Raw genomic sequence first — 21,974 nt, forward strand, 5'->3', positions numbered from 1 at the left:
TGTTCGTTAACCATGACACACATATACCCAGTTAGAACTTTCCAGAGGAAGCCAGGATTTGGAGTCCAAGCAGATCTGCAAGGTCAGGTGGTCAAAATATAGGAACACTTGTAGGAAATTTCTGTTCATGGATAGACATTCCAAGACTGAAAGATCGGTCAAAAGGCAGAGGACAAATTGAAGATTCTGTAAGAGGTCAGTGCAGAATCCAAGGTCCACTAGAAAAGAAGATCCATTACGGCAAGGATCTGGGGAGGGCTTGGATGTTTGGGGATTTTTCCTCCTTTGCTGTATTGTAGAAGAGTCCCTAGCACACGGAAGTGCTTAGCAAATGTTGGTTGAATGAGTAAGTGAATCTAGGTTATCAGTCCAGGTTGGGGTCAGGCATGGAATCACTGAAGACCCAAGGAGCCAAGGTCTGCCAAGTTTAGGAGCTGAGTTCTGGTTGATGGGGACAGAAGAGCTGAGTCAGAGTGGGACTGACTAGATACAGCTAGAGGAGATCTTTAGAGACCTTTGTAGCCCTGCCTGAGCTTCTGGAAGATCAGTCCTATGTGGCCTTACTATGTACAGACACTCCACTTTATGGGCCACAGAGGGCTGCTGCTTGGCAGGCAGAGGGAGCATCACACGGGACAGCAGGTTCTGAGCTGGGGGTAGGAAGGCAGCATGGAGGGAGGCAAGGACTTTGGGCTGGAGAATCAGCAGACAGGCCCAGCCGAATGTATGGTACCAGTGTTGGGGCAGCAGTAGCATCTCTAGGCGCGAAATTCTAGTTTGCCTGAGAGATTATTGCATTTCAGAAGATTGGAGACTGAACTCACTTAATAGCCCATTTTTATATATTAAGTTGGGCTGTATGTATTAAAAATGGATTATGTATGTTAATTATATTTCAATAAAACTGGAACAATAAAGTAAAATGGGTTATTTGCTAAAATGGATAAGAAAGAATAATTTTAAGGCTTAGTTTTCAACACCATTCTACTCTACTAATTTTCCTAGTGTTTTTTATGAGGACCCCATTTCATTATGATTCTCTTTATTTTATAGACACACAAGTTGAGTTAAATATATTCTCCCCTCCATCTTCCTTGACTTGGTGGGTCACCTCAGCCTCTCCCGGTGTCCTTCGCTGTCTCCAGCACCATGCCATAGGCTGGTTTCAGACTCTCTGCTTTTAGTATGATTGGTAGCTAAGTATCAAAACGGAAAGTAGGAAGATGACCATAAAGAGATGTATAATCTTGGCAGCCTCATCCCTGATCCATTCGATCATTCACCGTCTCCATTCCTGCCTCTGTCTGAAAGCTACTGGAGAAACTCACCCCAACGGAAGTGACTTTTTTCTCTAGACCCTTTACACTGCCTCTCAAGACTCTGCTCTTTTAGAAACTTCACTTGATTTTCATGATAGAGTATATCCTGGTTTTCCTTCCTCTGTTCTCTAGTTGATATTCTCCCTTTTCCTCCCGGCAGTTATTTGAACTCTTCCCCACTCTCTCGTGGCCACCATCTCCCCTTGTTCTCTATAGTCATCCTCCCAGCCTCTGACTTCCATGAAAAGTTAGTGCCCATTAGGCCCATTCTCTCAACCTCTTGCTTCTTCCTCCAAAACGTTTATGAGTACCCATGCCCTTGCATGTACATAATATTATCTTGAAAACATACGTATATGTTATAATTAATAAAGTGTAAGTTCATTGAAAACAAAACATTTTTTAAGTCATAGCAGCCTGTTTCATTATATATTCTTTTAGGTCTGGGGCAGGGCCCAGTAATCTGCACTTTAAACTAGCACCTCAGGAGATCTTAATTCATCAAAACGTATTGACCGCCTACTGTGCCCCTTGTCTAGGAGGACAACACAGCCCCAGACCCTCCTCTCTCAAAGTTCACAATTGAGTGGGGAAATCCTGCAGGACGTATTTTTAGGAAACACTGCCCTTGACAGGAGGCTGCCATCAGTGCATGTGGCCATGGACTGAGCTCTGCCTGCTGTGTCTGCTTTTACCACTCCTTTCCCGAACCACTACTGCAGCTTCCAGTCGTCTCCAGCATAGGCTGCCAGAGGAACCTGTAATCCCCGGATCTAGACATACCGCTCCTCCTCTGCACTAAGGCCTGCCTTATCTTCAGGGGAAATCCCAAATTCCTAAATTTAGTCCCTGTTGGCCTCTAAGGCCTCTTTCCTCCCAGGGCCTGCCTTCCAGCCAGACCCATCCCTTCCCCCCAGTTCCATAATAGAACCTTTATACCTATGGTTCTCATTCCTTAAAACACGCTTCTCTTTTGTTTTTCTGACTGTTACTCCACAAAAATGGGGTTCTCCTACCCAATGCACGTGGAAAAAAAAACAATTAATTACAGCATCAGATTTGGGGAAAGAAAAAAGCTTTATTGCTAGCTTGATCTGCAAAGAGACAGGAGGCGTATTCTCTCAGATCTGTCTCCCTGATCAAGGACTTGGGGCAAAATTTATGGGATGAAGGGCAGGGTGGTCTGAAGGGTGGAGACGGATACTTGGAGGTGAGAAATGAGGTGAGTGATGATCTGTGCAAGTGCAGTCAGCTCCATGGCTCTTCATAGGACGCATATTCACAGAATGGTGATGTTGGCATGATCTGAGGGTGGAGTTTTCAGCCCTTTGATGTCAAAAAGATTACTTAACAGGCATTTGCGCAGGCCCACTTGATGGAATGGTGGTCTTACCTGGCCTGAACTGGACAAGGGGGGACTCTCAGTTCCTGAAAACCCACTCTTATTACTCTGTTGGTAAGACGGGGTCAGTTGAACTGGTCCTGGAGGGCCCACGGTTACACTAATACTCTAGTTTTCAAAAATCGACCCACATATTTCCTCCTAGGAGCCCTCCTCTGAGTGTCCAACAGTGGATTGGCCCCTTCCTACCACCCACCACCTGTTCTCTGTGAAGGCCCATGCTGTCTCTGGATGCTGATTATGTCAGCCACCCAGTCAGACTGGCAGCTCTCCATAGGCAGGGACTGTGTCACTTATCTTTGAATCTCCTGGACCTACACAATACCCAGCCACTGTAGGTATTCATCAAATAATGTGTTCACTGGAGTAAGAGTTTTCTAACATCAGGAACACAGTAAATATGAACATTCATTTGCACTGGCTTAGAGTTCATCCTCGGTCTTGCTGATACTCTTGTGACAGGGAAGGTGGTAGTCCCCCTGGGAGATGTTCTTGCCAGTGAGAGTGTACTCTGCCATCAGTTCCCAGCAGTGATGAGGAGGTTGTTAAGACTGCTTAATAGTACTTCATGTTAACAGCTAATAAGATGGTTCTGCAAACCCAGAGTAAATGCAGATCTTTTAAAGAGGTAGTATTTTTAGCCTGCAGAGTGGCATTTTTTTTTTATTATTTGTTTTATTTTGGCAGATGCTTGCTCACAAATCTGGCAATATTATCAACATGTCCTCTGTGGCTTCCAGCATCAAAGGTAAGTCTGTTTTCCTCTGGGGGTTGTGATGAACATACTCATAATCTTCACAAGCTAAGGGTTTTGGAAACAAGCATAGCAGATATGATAAAACTTACCCATAACTTCAAAACTGCTCTTTTAAAATTAGTATTAAGTTCCTTGTCTACCAGTCCTTTCACCTTACATGTGATCCAGTGACATTAAATGAAAGTTTGTTTTTTGTGCTCTCCCGTTTAGTTCTTCTAATGGATATGGCAGTGGAGATCAAAGTGGGAGAAGGAAACATTTATTCATTTGATTAATCAAAAATGTATTGAACACCTACTGTGTGCCCCTGCCCCCAGAGAGTTCACAGTCCAAAACGGGGAGCGGGGAGAGGCTCAGGCAAACACACGTCTTCCACCATGTGATAGTTCCACTAAAGCGGAACACGCGCACTTAACCACTGAGCCACCAGGCTGGCCCCAGCTATTTCATTTTAAACTTGAAAATCCATGTGTGCCAGACTGTGCCCTTATCTCCATCTTGCACTGCAATCCTGGCCCTTCAACTTGACTTCTCGTTTAGGGCCCAGATCAACTGTCTTTGTGAAGCACCCCCCCAAGCCCACAGGCAGAGTTACTTCCCGTATTGTCACAGCACTTCATACAAAGCTCTGTTACAAAAAAAAAACAAAAAAAGAAATAGCCACTGCTGAGAGAACATTCCTTCTCTTTGCGAGGATACACACATTAAGCCTGCATGAGAGAGAAATGCAAAGAAATGCCTAAGCTTCTTGGTCTTTTGTTTTGCTTTGCTTTACCCTAATTTTCTTTTCTTTTCTTTCTTTTTTTTTTTTTGAGGAAGATTAGCCCTCAGCTAACATCTGCCGCCAATCCTCCTCTTTTTGCTGAGGAAAGCTGGCCCTGAGCTAACATCCATGTCCATCTTCCTCTACTTTATATGTGGGACACCTGCCACAGCATGGCTTGATAAGCGGTGCTGTGTCCGCACCCGGGATCCAAACCGGCGAACCCCAGGCTGCCAAAGCAGAACTTGCAAACTTAACCACTGCGCCAGTTTTCTTTTTTTATCTTTTTTATTTTATTGAGGTCATAATAGTTTATAACACTGTGAAGTTTCAGTTGTGCATTATTATTTTTCAGTCACCATATGTTGCCCGCAGCCGCAAAGGGCAAGGAATGACAGGCACCGCCAAGGCTATTTGGTTGTTTCAGCAATCAAAGGTTTTGGATAAAGGGAAACAGAACAAGGAGTGGGCATAAGGGAGAACAACAAATCGGTACTTACAACATCCACACCACAATCAGCTGGGGAAGTCCCAATAGTTTGTACGGCGGGTGGGAGTGCCGATTGTCCGGGTCTGAGGCAAGGTGTCCTTTCCTCAGTGAGACTCCCAATTGTTCTATGCCTGTGACTCCCTTTTACCCTAAGGTTTCTCTGGGTTCTGACTCAGGGTTTTAGACATTTGGATATTTTGAGTTATTTCTTCTTGTTCCCACAGATGGGGTGCTTCTATCTTTTTCGTTCCCATGGATAGGATGTTTCTAAAGTCCTGTCAGGTGCCCGTCAGGGTGGCCAGCCCAGACAAGGAACATGACACAGGACTCATTCTTTGTAACTTGTGCCTTAGAGTCAGGGCCGAAGTGGCCCTGAGCCCAGACACATTCCTTTGTGTAGGGCCCAGGCCCAGTATCCTTGGAAGGTGGGGAGGTCAATGAACTCTGTGCACCTTATAAATGGTGCCTCTTCACCCCTTGTGCCCACACCCTAACCCCCTTCCCCCTGGTAACCACTAAACTGTTTTCTTTGTCCATGTGTTAGTTTTTCTTCCACATATGAGTGAAATCATATGGTGTTTGTCTTTCTCTATCTGGCCTATTTTGCTTAGCATATTACCCTCCAGGTCCATCCATGTTGTGGTGAATGGGACAATTTTGTCTTTTTTATGGCTGAGTAGTATTCCGTTGTATATATACCACATCTTTATCCATTCATCAGTCGGTGGACTCTTGGGTTGCTTCCACATCTTGGCTATTGTGAATAATGCTGCAGTGAACATAGGGGTGCATATATCTTTACACATTCATGTTTTCATGATCTTTGGATAAATACTCAGTAGTGGAATAGGTGGGTGGTATGGTTATTTCTATTTTTAACTTTCTGAGGAATCTCCATACTGTTTTCCATGGTGGCTACACCAGTTTGCATTCCCACCAGCAGTGGATGAGGCTTCCCTTTTCTCCACATCCTCTGCAACATTTTTTGGTTTTTCTCTTGGTAATTATAGCCATTTTAACAGGTAAAAGGTGATATCTCATTGTATTTTTGATTTGCATTTCCCTAATAATTAGTGATGTTGAACATCTTTTCATGTGCCTGTTGGCCATCTATATATCTTCTTTGGAAAAATGTCTGTTCGTGTCCTCTGCCCATTTTTGGATCAGCTTGTTTGTTGTTGAGATGTATGAGTTCTTTGTCTATTTTGGAAATTAACACCTTGTTGGATTTATGATTTGCAAATATTTTCTCTCAGTTGGTGGGTTGTCTTTTTGTTTTGTTCCTGGTTTCCTTTGCCTTGCAGAAGCTCTTTAGTCCAATGAAGTCCCATTTGTTTATTTTTTTCTTTTGTTTCCCTTGTCCAAGTAAAAATGGTATTCGAAAAGATACTGCTAAGACTGATATCCAAGAGTGTACTGCTTATATTTTCTTCTGGGAGTTTTATGGTTTCACATCTTAGCTTCAAGTCTTTAATCTGTTTTGAGTTAATTTTTGTGTGTGGCAAAAGATAATGGTCTAACTTCATTCTTTTGCATATTTCTGTCCAGTTTTCCCAGCACCATTTATTGAAGAGACTTTCCGTTCTCCATTGTATGTTCTTGCCTCCTTTGTCGAAGATTAACTGTCCGTAGATGTGTGGGTTTATTTCTGGGCTTTCAGTGCTGTTCCATTGATCTGTGTGCTTGTTCTTGTACCAGTACCATGTTGTTTTGATTACTACAGCTTTGTAGTATATTTTGAAGTCAGGGATTGTGATGTGTCCAGCTTCATTCTTTTTTCTCAAGATTGTTTTGGCTATTCGGGGCCTTTTGTTGCCCCATGTAAATTTTAGGATTCTTTGTTCTATTTCCACATCATTGGGATTCTGATTGGGATTGCATTGAATCTGTAGGTTGCTTTAGGTAGTATGCAAGTTTTAACTATGTTTATTCTTCCAGTCCATGAGCCTGGAATATCTTTCCATTTCTTTATGTCATCATCAATTTCTTTCATTTAACGTCTTAAAGTTTTCATTGTGTAAGTCTTTCACCTCCTTGGTTAAATTTATTCCTAGATATTTTATTCTTTTTGTTGGGATTGTATATGGGATTGTATTCTTAAGTTCTCTTTCTGTTAGTTTGTTATTAGAGTATAGAAATGCAACTGACTTTTGTAAGCTGACTTTGTACCCTGCAACTTTGCTGTAGTTGTTGCTTGTTTCTAATAGTTTTCCTATGGATTCTTTAGGGTTTTATATATATAAAATCATATCATCTGAAAACAGCAAGAGTTTGACTTCTTCCTTGCCAATTTGGATTCCTTTTCTTTCTTTCTCTTGCCTAATTGCTCTGGCCAAAACCTCCAGGACTACGTGGAATAAGAGTGGTGAGAGTGGGCACCATTGTCTCGTTCCTGTTCTCAGAGGAATGTCTTTCAGTTTTTCCCCATTGAGTATGATGTTGGCTGTGGGTTTGTCATATATGGCCTTTATTATGTTGAGGTACTTTCCTTCACTACCCATTTTATTGAGAGTTTTTATCATAAATGGATGTTGGCTCTAGTTAAATGCTTTCTCTGCATCTCTTGAGATGATCATGTGGTTTTTATTCCTCATTTTGTTAATGTGTATCATATTGATTGATTTGCAGGTGTTGAACCATCCCTGCATCCCTGGAATAAATCCCACTTGATCATGTTGTATTATCCTTTTAATGTGATGCTGTATTTGGTTTACCAATGTTTTGTTGAGGATTCTTCGTCTATGTTCATCAGCAATATTGGCCTGTAATTTTCCTTCTTTGTGTTGTCTTTGTCTGGCTTTGGGATCAGGGTGATATTGGCCTCATAAAATGTGTTAGGAAGTATTTCATCATCTTCAATTTTTTGGAATAGTTTGAGAAGGATAGGTATTAAATCTTCTTTGAGTGTTTGGTAGAATTCTCCAGAGAAGCCATCTGGTCCTGGACTTTTATTTTTTGGAAGACTTTTGATTACTGTTTCAATCTCTTTACTTGTGATTGGTATATTCAGATTCTCTGTTTCTTCTTGGTTCAGTTTGGGAGGTTGTATGAGTCTAAGAATTTATCCATTTCTTCCAGATTGTCCAATTTGTTGGCATATGGTTTTTCATAGTATTCTCTTATAATTCTTTGTATTTCTGTGGTATCCATTGTAATTTCTCCTCTTTCACTTCTAATTTTATTTGAGCCTTCTCTCTTTTTTTTAAATTAGTGAGTCTGGCCAAGGGTTTGTCAATTTTGTTTTTCTTCTCAAAGAACTAGGTCTTAGTTTCATTGATCCTGTCTACTGTTTTTTTGGTTTCAATTCATTTATTTCTGCTCTAATTTTTATTATTTCCCTCCTTTTGCTGACTTTGGGCCTTTTTTGTTCTTCTTTTTCTAATTCTGTTAGGCGTAATTTGATTGCTTATTTGAGATTTTTCTTATTGGTTAAGGTGGGCCTATATTGCCATGAATTTCCCTCTCAGGACCACTTTTGCTGCATTCCATGTGAGTTGGTATCGTGTATTTTCATTTTTATTTGTCTCCAGTTGTTTTTTGATTTCTCCTTTAATTTCTTCAATGATCCATTGGTTGCTCAGTAGGTTGTTGTTTAGTCTCTGCATGTTTATCTCTTTCCCAGCTTTTTTCTTGTAGTTGATTTCTAGTTTTATAGTATTATGGTTGGAAAAGATGCTTGATATGATTTCGATCTTCTTAAATTTATTGAGGCTTGCCTTATTTCCCAACATGTGGTCCTTCTTTGAGAATGTTCCACGTGCACCTGAGAAGAATGTGTATTCTGCTGGCTTTTGGGTGGAGTGTTCTATATATATCTATTAAGTCTGTCTGGTCTGTAATTCATTTAGTTCCACTATTTCCTTGTTGAGCTTCTCTCTGGATGTTCTATCCATTGATGAAAGTGGGGTGTTAACATCACCTGCTATTACTGTGTTGCTGTTAATGTCTCCTTTTAGGTCAGTTAATAGGTGCTTTATGTACTTTGGTGCTCCTGGGTTACATACACATATGTGTTAAATCCTTTTGGTGGAGTGTCCCTTTTGTTGTTATATACTGCCCTTCTTTGTCTCCCATTGCCTTTTTTTTTTTTTTGGGTGAGGAAGATTGGCCCTGAGCTAATGTCCATGCCAGTCTTCCTCTTTTGTATATGGGATGCCACCATATCATGGCTTGATGGGCAATGTGTAGGTCCACGCCCAAGATCTGAACCCATGAACCCTAGGCCTCCAAATCAGAGCACGTGAACTTAACCACTACATTACCAGGCTGGCCCCATCTCATTGTCTTTTTTATCTTGAAGTCTACTTTGTCTGCTGTAAATATGGCAACACCTGCTTTCTTTTGTTTGCCATTGGTTTGGAGTATTGTCTTCCATCCTTTTACTCTAAGCTTGTTTGTCTTTAGAACTGAGACGTGTTTCCTGGAGGCAGCATATTGTTGGGTCTTGTTTTCTAATTCATCCAGCTATTCTATGTCTTTTGATTGGGGAATTTAATCCATTTGCATTTAGAGTGATTACTGATATATGAGGGCTTAATGCTGCCATTTTATCACTTGTTTCCCAGTTGTTCTGTATTTCCCTTTTTCTTATCCCGTGTATTTCAGACGGATGATTCAGTTTGGTGGCTCTCTATGATGGTTTTCTCAGTTTTCTGCTTATTTATCATTTGTGTCTCAGTTGTGATTTTTTTAGTGGTTAACCTGCACTTTGTGTACAAGATCTCATAGATGAGATAGTCCATTTCTGATAGACTCTTATCTCTTTTGACTAAGCAGTTTCCATCCCTTTCCCCTTCGCCTTCTGCATTATTGTTGTCACAACTTGTTCCATTTTGTGTTGTGAGTTTGTGGTTAAAATGATGAGACTATATTTATTCTTGATATTTTCCTTCCCTTCATCTTTAATGTTATGCTAATCTGTTCTGATAAAGAGTTGCAATTTTCTGATTTTGTCTGCCTGTTTATCTCCTTGCTGAAGGCTGTGTAAACCCTTTCTTCTTCTTTTCAGGTATGAAGGCCTTCTTGATCAAATCTTGTAGGGGGCCTTGTGGCAATGAACTCCCTGAGCTTTTGTTTATCTGGGAAAGATTTTATTGCTCCATGATATCTGAAGGATATGTTTGCTGGATAGAGTATTCTTGGCTTAGAGTTTTTGTCTTTCAGAATTTTTAATATATCATTCCAGTCTCTCCTAGCCTGTAAGGTTTCTGCTGAGAAATCCAATTAAAGCCTGGTGGGGTTTCCTTTGTAGGTGATTTTCTTCTGCTTTACTGTCCTTAGTATTTTTTCCGTGCCATTAAGTTTTGCCAGTTTTACTAATCCATGCCTTGGAGAAAGTCTTTTTACATTGATGCAATTAGGAGTTCTCTTAGCTTCTTTTACTTCTAATTCCAGCTCTTTCCCCAGGGTTGGGAAGTTTTCAGCTATTATTTCTTTGAACAAGTTTTGTGCTCCATTCTCCTTCTCTTCTCCCTCTGGAATACCTGTATTTCTGTTCACTAAATTGCTAATTTTATCCTCCGTAATATCAGCTCTGTCATTCAAGGTCTCCAAATTTTTCTTTATCTCATTTATTGTGTTTTCATCTCCAACATTTCTGATCGTTTTTTTCTTTATAGTTTCAATCTCTTTTGTGAAGAATTCTCTCCGTTCATTAATTTTGTTCCTGATTTCATTGAACGGTCTTTCTGAGTTCTCATAACTTATTGAGTATTTTATGATGGCCATTTTGAATTCTCTGTCATTTAGATTGTAGACTTCTGTGCCTTCAGGATTGCTTTCTGAGTATTTGTCTTTTTCCTTCTGGTCAGGAGTATTAATATACTTCATACCATTCAATGGGGTGGATTTGTGCATTTGCATACTGATAGTATCTGGTCATACATTCCACCTGCCACCACTGGAGAGGGGGCAGCACCTGTGTAATCTGAGCCCACCGTGATCCCTGTCAGCCCTGCTTGTCCGAGCCTGGGCCACTTGTTGGGACTGCAGAGGCCCTGTGGGCTCTCCCACCAGACAAGAAAGCGATTATGCAGGAGCTCAGGGCTGCTGCCTGCTCCCACAGTCCCACTGAGTTGCAGTCCACCCCTTGGGGCTGCAGTGGTACTATGGGCATTCAAGGCAGCTGGGAATTTGTTTGCCTGGGTGCACAGCTCCACTGCCATCTGCTCCTAGGTCACACCAGCCATTAGTGCTTTGTGGGCAGGGCCTCCCCACTGGGTCTGAGCCTAGCCATTCCCTGGGACTGCAGTGGCTCTGGGCTCTCCCACCAGACGAGAAAGCGATCGTGCGGGGGCTCAGGGCTGCCATCACCTGTTCCTGTGGTCACGCCGAGGCACGCTCCCACCCTTGGGGCTGCAGCAGTACTATGGGCCTCCAGCTGGGAGAGCAGCTGCATGCGTGTACAGGTCTGCTGGGGGACCAGAAGAGTACTCACCTATCTCCACCACCTCTCCAGGGGTAGTCCATCCCCCTTCAAATGTATAGCTGCGCAGGTCTCTCAGGCATCCTGAGGTGCTGTGTGGGTATCTTCTGCTGATCAATGAATGACCATTTAGTTGTAGTTCGAAGAGGGAGAGACAAAGGGAACAGCTCACTCCACCATGATGCCGATGTCACTCCTAATTTTCTTTTGGAATCTGCCTAAGGTTTCTCCCAGCTGATGATGAAAAACTAAAACCACTTGTCATTTAAGTGCAGCATCTCAACACCTGAGTCTCAGTTGAGTTGTGCCGATAATGATACTATTTTCCTAAATTCAGAAACTCACCCTATTAAGGGAGAAAACCTGATATCAATTTTTAAAAAACAGTGGGGTGAGAGGAAGCATGACACTGGTTACTGGGGACACTAATTTGTGTTCCCTTTCTAGAGGAGACTGTGTTTTTCATTCCTTCACTTGTCGAACCTTCTCTTCATCCTCAGGAGTTGTGAACAGATGTGTCTACAGCACAACCAAGGCAGCCGTGATTGGCCTCACAAAGTCCGTGGCTGCAGACTTCATCCAGCAGGGGATCAGGTGCAACTGTGTGTGTCCAGGTGAGTTAGGCTCCACAGGGCTATGAAATTGTCCTTTGTGACATCCCACTTGCCACTGTGAGAGAGATCTCCATAAGCTTGTTTACTACCTGTTACTGTGGCCTGTCATTGGGACAAGTTCAAAAGGGAAAGAGTCCCATCCTGTTAAGGTAACAGTCTAACAGTCAGTTGGGAGAGAGATCCTAAGTCATCAGGAATAAGCCACTGAGGCAAACAGTTTACATGCTGCTCATGCACGTGGCGGCAATTCTAAACCACTGGGTTAAGAGACATGAGTCACCAGGGCTTACTGTTTTGGAAGCAGACCAGGGATGACTGTGTCGGGGGGAAGATGAAAAGTAGCCCATGCTCACAGGACAGCGGAAGAAAGTAAGAGGAGCCTCCCAGAACACAGGGGCTCTGCCGTGGAAATCACCTGGGTTGGCCCAGGGATAAAAAGGAGGGATTAATACCTTCCTTGATGCTATACAAAGTGAGTCAGCAAACTATGGCCTGCAGGCCAAATCCAGCCCACCGCCTATTTTGTAAATATAGTTTTATTGGAACACATCCACACCCAGTTTGCTTCTTGTATTGGCAATGACTGCTTTCATCCTACAACAGCAGAGTTGAAAACAAATGGTTCTTAACACCAAGAATATTTACTGTTTGGCTCTTCACCCAAATGTGCTGACCGCTCATAAAAGAAAGGAGAAAAGCAGAACTTATTAGTAGCAAGGACATTCAATGTGTCCAAACTAAAGCATTCAATAACCTATTTCTTAGGAATGACTTCTCATTTTCTTAATATCTGTAGGTGTGTCTATTAATTAGATATGCCCTTTCACCTGGTTCCACTGACCAACATGAATATAGGCTACCTAAGAAGAATTACTAACTTCCTCTCTGGAAAGAAATGAAATGAACATCCAGGATCCAGGTTTTTCTCAGTAGTTCACAGCTGGTGTGGGGATTGAGGAGGGGAAGCATTGCAGTTCCCTGTGGGACCTTTCACGACCTGGAGGGTATGCTAGGATCTGGGGGGGAGTTGACGGGGAATAGGCTGGACAGCCCCACAGGAGATTCTGATGTAATCCAGCCTGGTCTCCCCTCAGGTTGAAAACCACTGATTTATTAAAGAGGGAAGACGACTATATACCTTTTGTTGACACAGAATAACCAATAACCATTTTATAGATAAGAAAGATAAGGTGCGTTTTACTTGAATCAGGCAGTCTCTACAAAGGAAGAAAGCGTTCCAGAGAGGCATGGTTTTCAGTACAGTTTTATACCTTTTTAGAACACAGAACATCCATAAAACACACCCAGGATACATATTCATCAAAGTTTCAGAGAGATACTCAGTTGCAAATTAGCAAGCAGGTCAACATGACCCTGATGTCAGGAAGGGGAACTTATCTTTAAAGAGTTCTGATACTGGTGGGCACAGGAGGGGAAGTGTGCATCCTTATCTTCAAAGAGTGCCTTCTTTTACTTTGAGATAATGCATAATGCCCTCTTTAATGGTTAAGGCAGATGTTTGATAGGCTATAAGTCAGGTGTCTTTAGTTCAAGCCAAATCAGTTTTAAACCAAAATAGCTACCCCATATACCTCAATATGTGAAAATTTCTTGTCACTTTCAAGCTACAGCATTCCCCTTATGGAGGTGTTGTGTATAATTTTTCTTGGACTAAAAAGGTAAACATCGGTAACACTAAGAAACAGGAGGATACAGAAGAGACAGTTTCACTTGGTTTTAACATACAAACTGGTGATACCTGAGCCTAGCTGTTCTTGGTACCATTTACCCGGTGGAATAAATGGCAAAATGATTTGGAAAATGTGATTGTTTTAGCAGCTAGCCTTTTCAGAAGATTGGAAAATATGTTATCAAATTCTCTGGGACAAGGAACTAGCTGTGACTCACTGACCCAGTCCCAGAAGGAAACATGATGGGGAATGAGTGTGTGTGGGATGGTGCTGATGGCTGTAGAGTCACAGCTGGTCAGCACGACTTGGGTAGACAGTAGCATGGTGTGTCAGCCTGTGCCATGGACACAGCAGAGTCAGGTGACAGTGGAATGAAGCAGAAGGCATAGGCTTGATCCACAGCTCTCATTTAATGGCCATTCATACTGGCCACATGTAAGATGTGACGCTCATTTTCCTCAGTGGGAGGAAGCTGTAGAAGCTGTAAGGATTTTGAGGAGAGTGTTAGAGAAGCTCAAGGCATCTTGAGCACACTGCTGGTGAAATTTTGGACTTTAAGGAGGCTGTTGATGAGAGAAGTAAGCAAAATGTTGTCTGAGGGGCTGGCCCCGTGGCCGAGTGGTTAAGTTCGCGAGCTCCGCTGCAGGCGGCCCAGTGTTTCGTTGGTTCGAATCCTGGGCACGGACATGGCACTGCTCATCAGACCACGCTGAGGCAGCGTCCCACATACCACAACTAGAAGGACCCACAACGAAGAATATACAACTATGTACCGGGGGGCTTTGGGGAGAAAAAGGAAAAAAATAAAATCTTTAAAAAAAAAAATGTTGTCTGAAACTGGATACAAGGGGGTCTTTGTTATGTGGTTTCAGAAATTTTATCAGCACTATTGGCTGCAGTGACATGGAAGGTATAAAATGTTTCTAATGAACCAGGCAATGTAGCGAAGGCAATTTCCTCCCAGAGTGGGGAGAGTGCCGCCCCTCCGAGTAAAATGTGAGAGGAGAAAGAAGCTAAAGAAAGGGTTCTTAGACAGAAAAGTGTCAGAAAGTGCAAATTTTGAAGCTTCCCAGCCTCTCCAGAGAAATGGCAAATGGTCATAAAATTAAGGAATTATTTCTGAGCAGACCTCAAATCTGCAGTGCTGTGAGGAGCCCGCTCTAAAGATGGACCTGAAGGATGACTGCAGATCATTTTCCGTGACCGTAGGAAGACCGTGTGGCCTCCTGGAGTACTGTCAGTCAGAAAGAGGCTTCCTGAGAATTTACAGGTTACATACGTTAACAAAAAAAGTCTGGGGAACTTGCTCTGTAGGAAGGTGAACTAAGTGGGGTTGTAAAAATTTTAGTGTCATTCTTATTTTTCTTTTTTTAAGTAAAATATTGTAAATTATATTTTTCAATGAAAAACATGAAACAATGTTAAAATAGGAATTTGAAGCCAATGAAAACTGGCAAGATAATGAGGAAAATTTAGAACCAAGGACTGTGACAAGCATGGAGCTGTCCCTGAGGATTCAGAGTGAACGTGACAGCAAAGAATGGTTTTGAGATCATTGAGACAATGTGGGTCCTTGTACTGGTAAAGAATTGTGTGATATTACCTAGCCCTCAGGGTTGTTGTGAGGATTACTGAGATAATACCTGTAAAACTGCATACAGTCCATAAAGTATCATGTCAGTGTAATGCGACTAAAATGCTGGTGTTTCACTCAGAGTCCCTGCCTAGTGTCATAGTGAATTGTAGTCTGTGCTTTTAAAAATCATGGAAATGCTGTTAAAGAAGTTATAAGCCTATGAAATAAAAGGGCAGGCAGAAGAGGTGAAATTGCTGTTCCAAGTTATGGACAGGATTTCTCTGGTACCTGTATCCTACGGAAAGGAAGTTTAAAGTTGAGTTGCCAATTTCTTTTTCAGTCTAAGTAAGTAACCAAGCTGAATGTCACCCTTTGATTTAGGAACCGTTGATACCCCATCTCTGCAAGAAAGAATACAAGCCAGACCAAACCCTGAAGAGGTATGTCTCCTATTTTAAATGTGTTTAAATCTTTTAGTTAAAAAAAATGCCCTCTTCCTTACGCAGAGTAGACAAATGCATAGAGACAGAAAGTAGAAGGGTAGTAGCCGGGCCTGGGGGAGGGGCCTGGGGAGTTAGTGTTTAGTAGGCATAGAGTTTCAGCTTTGCAAGATGAAGAGACTTCTGGAGATTGGTTGCACAACAGTGTGAATGCACTTCATGCTACTGAACTGTACACTTAAAAATGGTTAAGATGATAAATTTTATATTATGTATATTTCACCACATTTTCAGAAAAATTTAAAAACCCTCTACTTTAAGATTAACTTCCTGATCTGTCACAGTGTCTGTAGGTTTTAGTATAACACAAATAGTTTGAGCAGCGTAGGAGTCACCATAGTCCTGCGTGGCCCACAGTTAATAATATTAATGATACTCTCATGTATCATGCGTGAATAATCGAGGCAGCAGGCCAGTGGCCTCTGTAGATCTCTCTTGCTTTGCCTCCTGAAGGAGCTGCCAGTGAGTTCATACTTTAGCTCACACCACTGATGTCTGGTGTGGTGTCTGGTCACAGGCACGGAGCGACTTCCTGAAGAGACAGAGGACGGGAAGATTTGCAACCGCAGAAGAAATAGCCCTGCTCTGCGTGTACCTGGCTTCTGATGAAGTAAGCGCTATTCTTCCCAGGGAGGTCATTATTCTCAATCACATTGGCCCGCTATTTTTGCTCATCAAGTAATGTCATTTTACAGAGTTACAGCATATGATCGTTAAGTTGCTGCATTTACGAGGTAGGGATAAGTTCTGATTTAATTTGCTCAAAGAAAGACCACTTTGATCTGAGCCACTAACTCTTCCTCATTCAAGTTTATATGTCACCAAATCTTGTAGCAAATAAAATGGAGGATGGAAAAAAATTAAATCACTCAATTTTATGAGAAACAGTTACTTTCAAAAATTACAGTTGGGGAAGCCTTGATTAAGTGTAAATCAAACGAACCTCCAAAATCATGAGAGCTTCAGGTGAAATGGGGAGAGAGTTAACCAGATATAATTGTGTCCAGGAGACACAGAATTGGCATCTGGTGTTCTTAGTTTTACTGGAAACTTATTTAGAAGAATCCCACTGACTCTTTTCCTATGAATTTTTACTGTTTGTCATCATATATGGAAATTCCTAATTCTGTCTCTTTCCACTTTGCATCTATTTAGTAACCAGTTTCTTCCTTTTTTTTTTTTTTTGAGGAAGATTAGCCCTGAGCTAACTACTGCCAGTCCTTCTGTTTTTTGCTGAGGAAGCCTGGCCCTGAGCTAACATCCGTGCCCATCTTCCTCTACTTTATATATGTGGGACACCTGCCACAGCATGGCATGCCAAGCGGTACCATGTCCACACCCAGGATTCAAACCAGCGAATCCCGGGCCACTGAGAAGCGGAATGTGCGAACTTAACCACTGCGCCACTGGGCCAGCCCCCCAGTTTCTTCCTTAATGGCTATTGTATATTTTTAAATGGCTTACAACTGTGAAGGCAGAAACTACATTTATAAGGAATAGAGCACAAGAATATCCCCCTATGTTATGTCTTGAAATGTTACATGCCCTGGAAACTAACGTGTGAGCAGAAAGAAGGAAAAGGGAGCAGGCAGGAGAGAGGTGTGTCACTGGCCACTTAGCTCCTCTTTACAGTGATTTGGTGCACATGAGGTGGTTGATGAATGTGGCAGATAGAAGGGTTGAAATGTTTTAGTGACAGAGCAGTTACTACTTGTCAGAACTATTACAACAGCTGTTAATTAATAGCTGGGGAAATTGCTAGGCATTTGATTAATGGAGCATACATTGGCTTTTGTGATTTCTCTGAATCTATATCTTCAGAAGAGCTCACTTGATTTTGAGGTACTGCTGATAAGCTAAATTGTCCTTGTTTAGCCAGAACTTAAGTTACCAAATATTTAGAAATGTTCTGGCTTGAAATGTGCAACAAAAGGACCATTGGCCTTTTAGAGGAGACCAGAGGAGTCCATATATAAAACAGAGAACTTGCCTTTTTAAAAAAACTTGAGGGAATTGGGGTTGTTTCTTGATAAACTGATTTATCTGCTTTATATGATCCGTTTTCATATATTGAACTTGGGGCCAGCCTGGTGGCGCAGCAGTTAAGTTTGCAGTCTGCACTTTGGTGGCTAGGGGTTCACTGGTTTGGATCCCAGGTGTGGACCTATGCACCGCTTGTCAAGCCATGCTATGGCAGGCATCCCATATATAAAGTAGAAGAAGATGGGCATGGATGTTAGCTCAGGGCCAGTCTTCCTCAGCAAAAAAAAAAAAAAAAAAAGAGGACGATTGGCAGTAGATCTTAGCACAGGGCTACTCTTCCTAAAAAAAAAAAATTTCTGTTCTTCTATTATGATGTCTTTCCTTCTTGCCTCTTCCATTGTCTCAGGCTTTAGATGAGTTTAAAACTAAGAACACAAATTAGAGTCTTTATTATCCATGTTTAAGTTAAAAGACTGTTAAACCTCTACCACAAGGATCACTTCACCTTGAATTATTTAGAAAATGAAAAATTCTGTGGGGAAAAAACAGTAATATTTTTAACTCCTTTAGTTTTACACAGATTTAGATGTCTGAAGTTAGTATAGAATATTTTTTTGTAGTTCAATAGATAATTATTAGTATTCACATAAATTTTAAAAACACATTTAGCATGCTCCAGTTCGTGGAATTACCTGTGTATGTTGACCAACTAAATATACACCATCTTTTAAAACAATTCTATTTGTAAATTGACACCACCACTTTATGACTGACACACTTGATTATGTTCAAAAGTTTATTAGTGGCATAAAACTCAGCTAGTTTAGAATAGTTCTGAGTCTCAAAATTAAAGTGTACTATTTTAGCCTCGACTTTATCCTAATTTGGAGAATGGGTATATATCACCAAACTGCTTAATTTTCTGATTCTGAGACCAAATACCTAATAGCCCCTGCGTAGAATGTGATACATGCTCAAACACCAGCTAGAGGCCACTTAGCTCTGGATCACAAGAACACTCAGAAGTTTTAAATCACCCGAAACTTAATTCTAATTTTCCTAAATTCTGTTTGTTAAGTGAAGTTTCCTGTTACCAGGAGAGTAAATTGTTTAGTTATCTCAGTCATACAAAAATTGAAGAAACACAACCTGTGTTAAACCTGGCTAATTGTTGGGTCTCCTTGTGTTTATCACTACAGTCTGCCTACATCACAGGTAATCCTGTCATCATTGATGGAGGCTGGAGCTTGTGATTCAGGATCTCCTTGCTGGGAAGGCAGGCCCTTCCTATACACTGTAAACCCGGCTATGAAGAAAACTCACTCATCATCTCTTTCGTATTAATGGAATATTAATGAAAACAAGCCCTTTTTAAGGATGTCATTGTTCACAAGAATTTGATTCTTTAAATATATTAATCTCTTTTGAAATCATTGTAGCTTAATAACATCACAGCAAAAGAATAGTTTTTAAAATAAGCCTCAATTTGTAAGCATATAAAATTAAAATATGAAGGAAAAAAGTAAGTTTTTTAAAAGAAAAGTGTATTCATTTCTATTTCCCAATATTCAGATGTTTTTGTTCAGGTCTGCATTGGTCTGTATGTGGATACTAATTTAAAATTTTTACACCGTTATAAATGAACAGCAAAGGTAGGAAGGAGTTTGGCTTCACTAACTTATGTTAAAAGAACTATAGACTATTCAGAACTATATGTTGGTCTGTTATATAAAATAAAAATAATCATCAGGTGTTTATACTTAATGGATGTTATCACTTGTAATTAAGTACTATTTTCTTAGTCTAACTAAAAGATCTTTATTAAAATAAACAATGACATTTGACATGAGCCTAAGAAACATAATAGTTAACTAACGCAGTGATGCAGGCTTGGCGAGCCGAGGAGTCAAAAGAAAGATTTCTTGGACTCTCGAGGTCTGGCAGTAGTGCTCTTTTATTAAGAGAATAGCATGGAGTAGCATGGGGACAGGACCCATGGACAGTGAAGAGCTGCAGGCATGGGGACAGGACCCAGGGGCGGTGAAGAGCTGCAGCATGGGGACAGGACCCAGGGGAGGTGAAGGGCTGCAATGGGTTGACGGTAGGGCTAAATTTATAAGGCATAGGTATGTGAGTTATTTCTTTACAAGACAAAGGAAAGATCATGAAAAAAATGTTAAAATGGTGTCTTTGCAGGTGGCTCTGGTTATTGGGTGGTCCTAGAACTTTGGGTAAGAATCAGATCAATGAGGTCAGGATGTCCTGTGCTTCCCGGAGGATGATGTAGATGGGTATGTAGGCCAGGACGCCTTGGGCTTCTCTCCAGCGGGCAGCCTTGATCTGCATCAGCAGTATCATCAGTTTGAGGGATATTTTTTAGATTAAGTATAGATTTCTTCACCAAATTCCAGGATAACAGACAGGAGGATATAAAACTTAGAAATAGTCTCTGGATAAATAAATATAAATGAATCATATAACAGGAAACAAAACTAAAGAAAATAAAAGTTCCAAGAAAAAGTTCAAGTAAATTCATGTATGAGAGAGTACTAGGAAGTTTTTTCTTGTTCTTTTAGTTTTAGCGTTTTGTGTTTGTTTTTTATTTGTAGCTACCTCAAAAGACCAAATGGTATGATGCACATATAGATAATAAATGAGCAGTCTTTTCTCTTAGAATGTTAATTAATATTAACAAGGAAATTTTTAATGGACAATGAAAGGATAACATTTTGTTATAATAATTGCAGTGGATTCTAACATTAACACATGACCCTCAGGGTCAGTTCTCTCAGAGCTAACTGTGAACTATAAAACAGTGTCAACAATAAAAGTAAACTGGAGCCCAAAAGTTCATGTTCTCTAAAGTAAGGTTAATTAATCAGGTTGATGGATCAATGAGGAGCATATGACTGAAAGAAAAGGAAAAATACATTTCACTCCTGTGGTAAGAGGAAGCTGGATGTCACCAGAAGCCTTTCAAGCTTTAGGGAGGAAGAGTCAGTGTAGGAAAATAACCATTGTAGACGGCCTGAGCCAGGTCATGGGACGGGACTTGGGTTCCTCCATCCTGTCCACAAAGGAGCACCTGAGAGACGAGGAGGAGCGGCTCCTGTCTGCTGGGGACGGTCCTGGACACTGTCTGTCTCGCCTGAACAGCGGTGATTAAAACTGGCAGTTGCTTAAAGGAGTAAAAAACAGGTAAGAAATTCTTTATTTCTGAAGGACATGGAAATGCCCCGGAAGGGGCGCGCGCCCAGGCTCACACTCGGGTGGCGGGGTCGATCAGGGAAGGCAGACCCGAAGCAGAAGGGAGGGGAGGGGAGGGGAGGGACGCGGGCTGCCGCCGGCACCGCAGCATCCACGCGGGCCAGCGGGAGGCTCGAGCCAACACGCGGCCGAGGGGACGAGCCGCCCGCCACGCCGCTCGCTGCAAGGGTCCTGTTCTCGCGGCGCCTCGGAGAAGACGCGCCGCGGTGCGCCCGGAGCGCGCGACGGCCCGGCCCGGGAACCGGGCTCCCCGCCGCGGGCTGCCGGCCCGCCCTCCCCGCGCGGCCTCGCCCGACCCTTCCCGCCGGCTCCCCGCCCGCACAGCGCCTAAGGCCGCCAGCGCCGCGCCGCCGAGCCCCGGACCCGTGGAGGCCGCGGGCCCGCCCGGGTCTCCCGCGCCGAGAGGGCGGGGCGCCGCCTGGGGCGATGCGTGCGGGCGCCCGCCCGGCCGTCCCTGGGCCGCGGCGCAGCCGGGTCCCCCGCGGGCCCGCCCGTCCCTGAGCCGCGGCGCAGCCGGGCCCCCCGCGGGCCGCGAGCTGGGCCCCCGAGACGCCAGGGTAAGCGGAACCGGCGGGGCCTCAGGGCTTGCGGGCCGGGGGCGCGGAGGCGGGCGCGGCCCTGGGGTGCGTGGCTGTGTGCGCGCTCACTTGTTAGTTGTTGCTGCCGTGGGTTTCTCTCGTTTATTTTAGTTCTTAAAACAACCGGAGGGTGTGGCTCCTGTGGGCCGAGGTGCCGCTGCGCCCAGACGCCGCCGCTGGAGCCGGCACCACTGTCGAGTTGGGGGCGGCCGTGCTGCCCGGGCCTCCCGCGGGGGCGTCAGCGGCCCTGCAGCCGGCGGTGCGGGCTCTGCCGCCGGGGCTGCGTGCGCGCTGCGGGGCGCGGAGAGATGCTCCTCTGCCTTCCGGCTCTTCTGGCCGCTCTATGATCAGATCGCCACGAGAGACTCTAACGGGAGAAGGAAAGCCTAATAGCGTGTGTACACGAGAGAAACCCAGGAAAACAAGTAACTTGCCAAAATGGCCGAGGCCCTCGCCTTAAATGCCATCCTCAGCTGAAGACAAAAGATGTTGGGGGTGGGGAGAGCCAGGGGCTTCAGAGGGTAGGAAGGCAGTTCACAGGTAGGAGAAAAGGAGCAAACATTTGGAAAACAAGTGTTTGGCCACGCAGAAACAGAAGACAGAGGGGAGC

The 21,974-nt window shown here is 43.0% G+C and overlaps 1 pseudogene; it reads left to right on the top strand.

Annotated features, from left to right (window-relative positions):
* Positions 1–20,039, top strand: part of LOC139044493 (dehydrogenase/reductase SDR family member 6-like) — a 29,960-nt pseudogene extending 9,921 nt beyond the window's left edge.
* The last annotated feature ends 1,935 nt before the right edge of the window (positions 20,040–21,974 follow it).

The sequence above is a fragment of the Equus asinus genome, unplaced genomic scaffold (assembly GCF_041296235.1).
Source record: "Equus asinus isolate D_3611 breed Donkey unplaced genomic scaffold, EquAss-T2T_v2 contig_89, whole genome shotgun sequence".
NCBI lineage: Eukaryota > Metazoa > Chordata > Mammalia > Perissodactyla > Equidae > Equus > Equus asinus.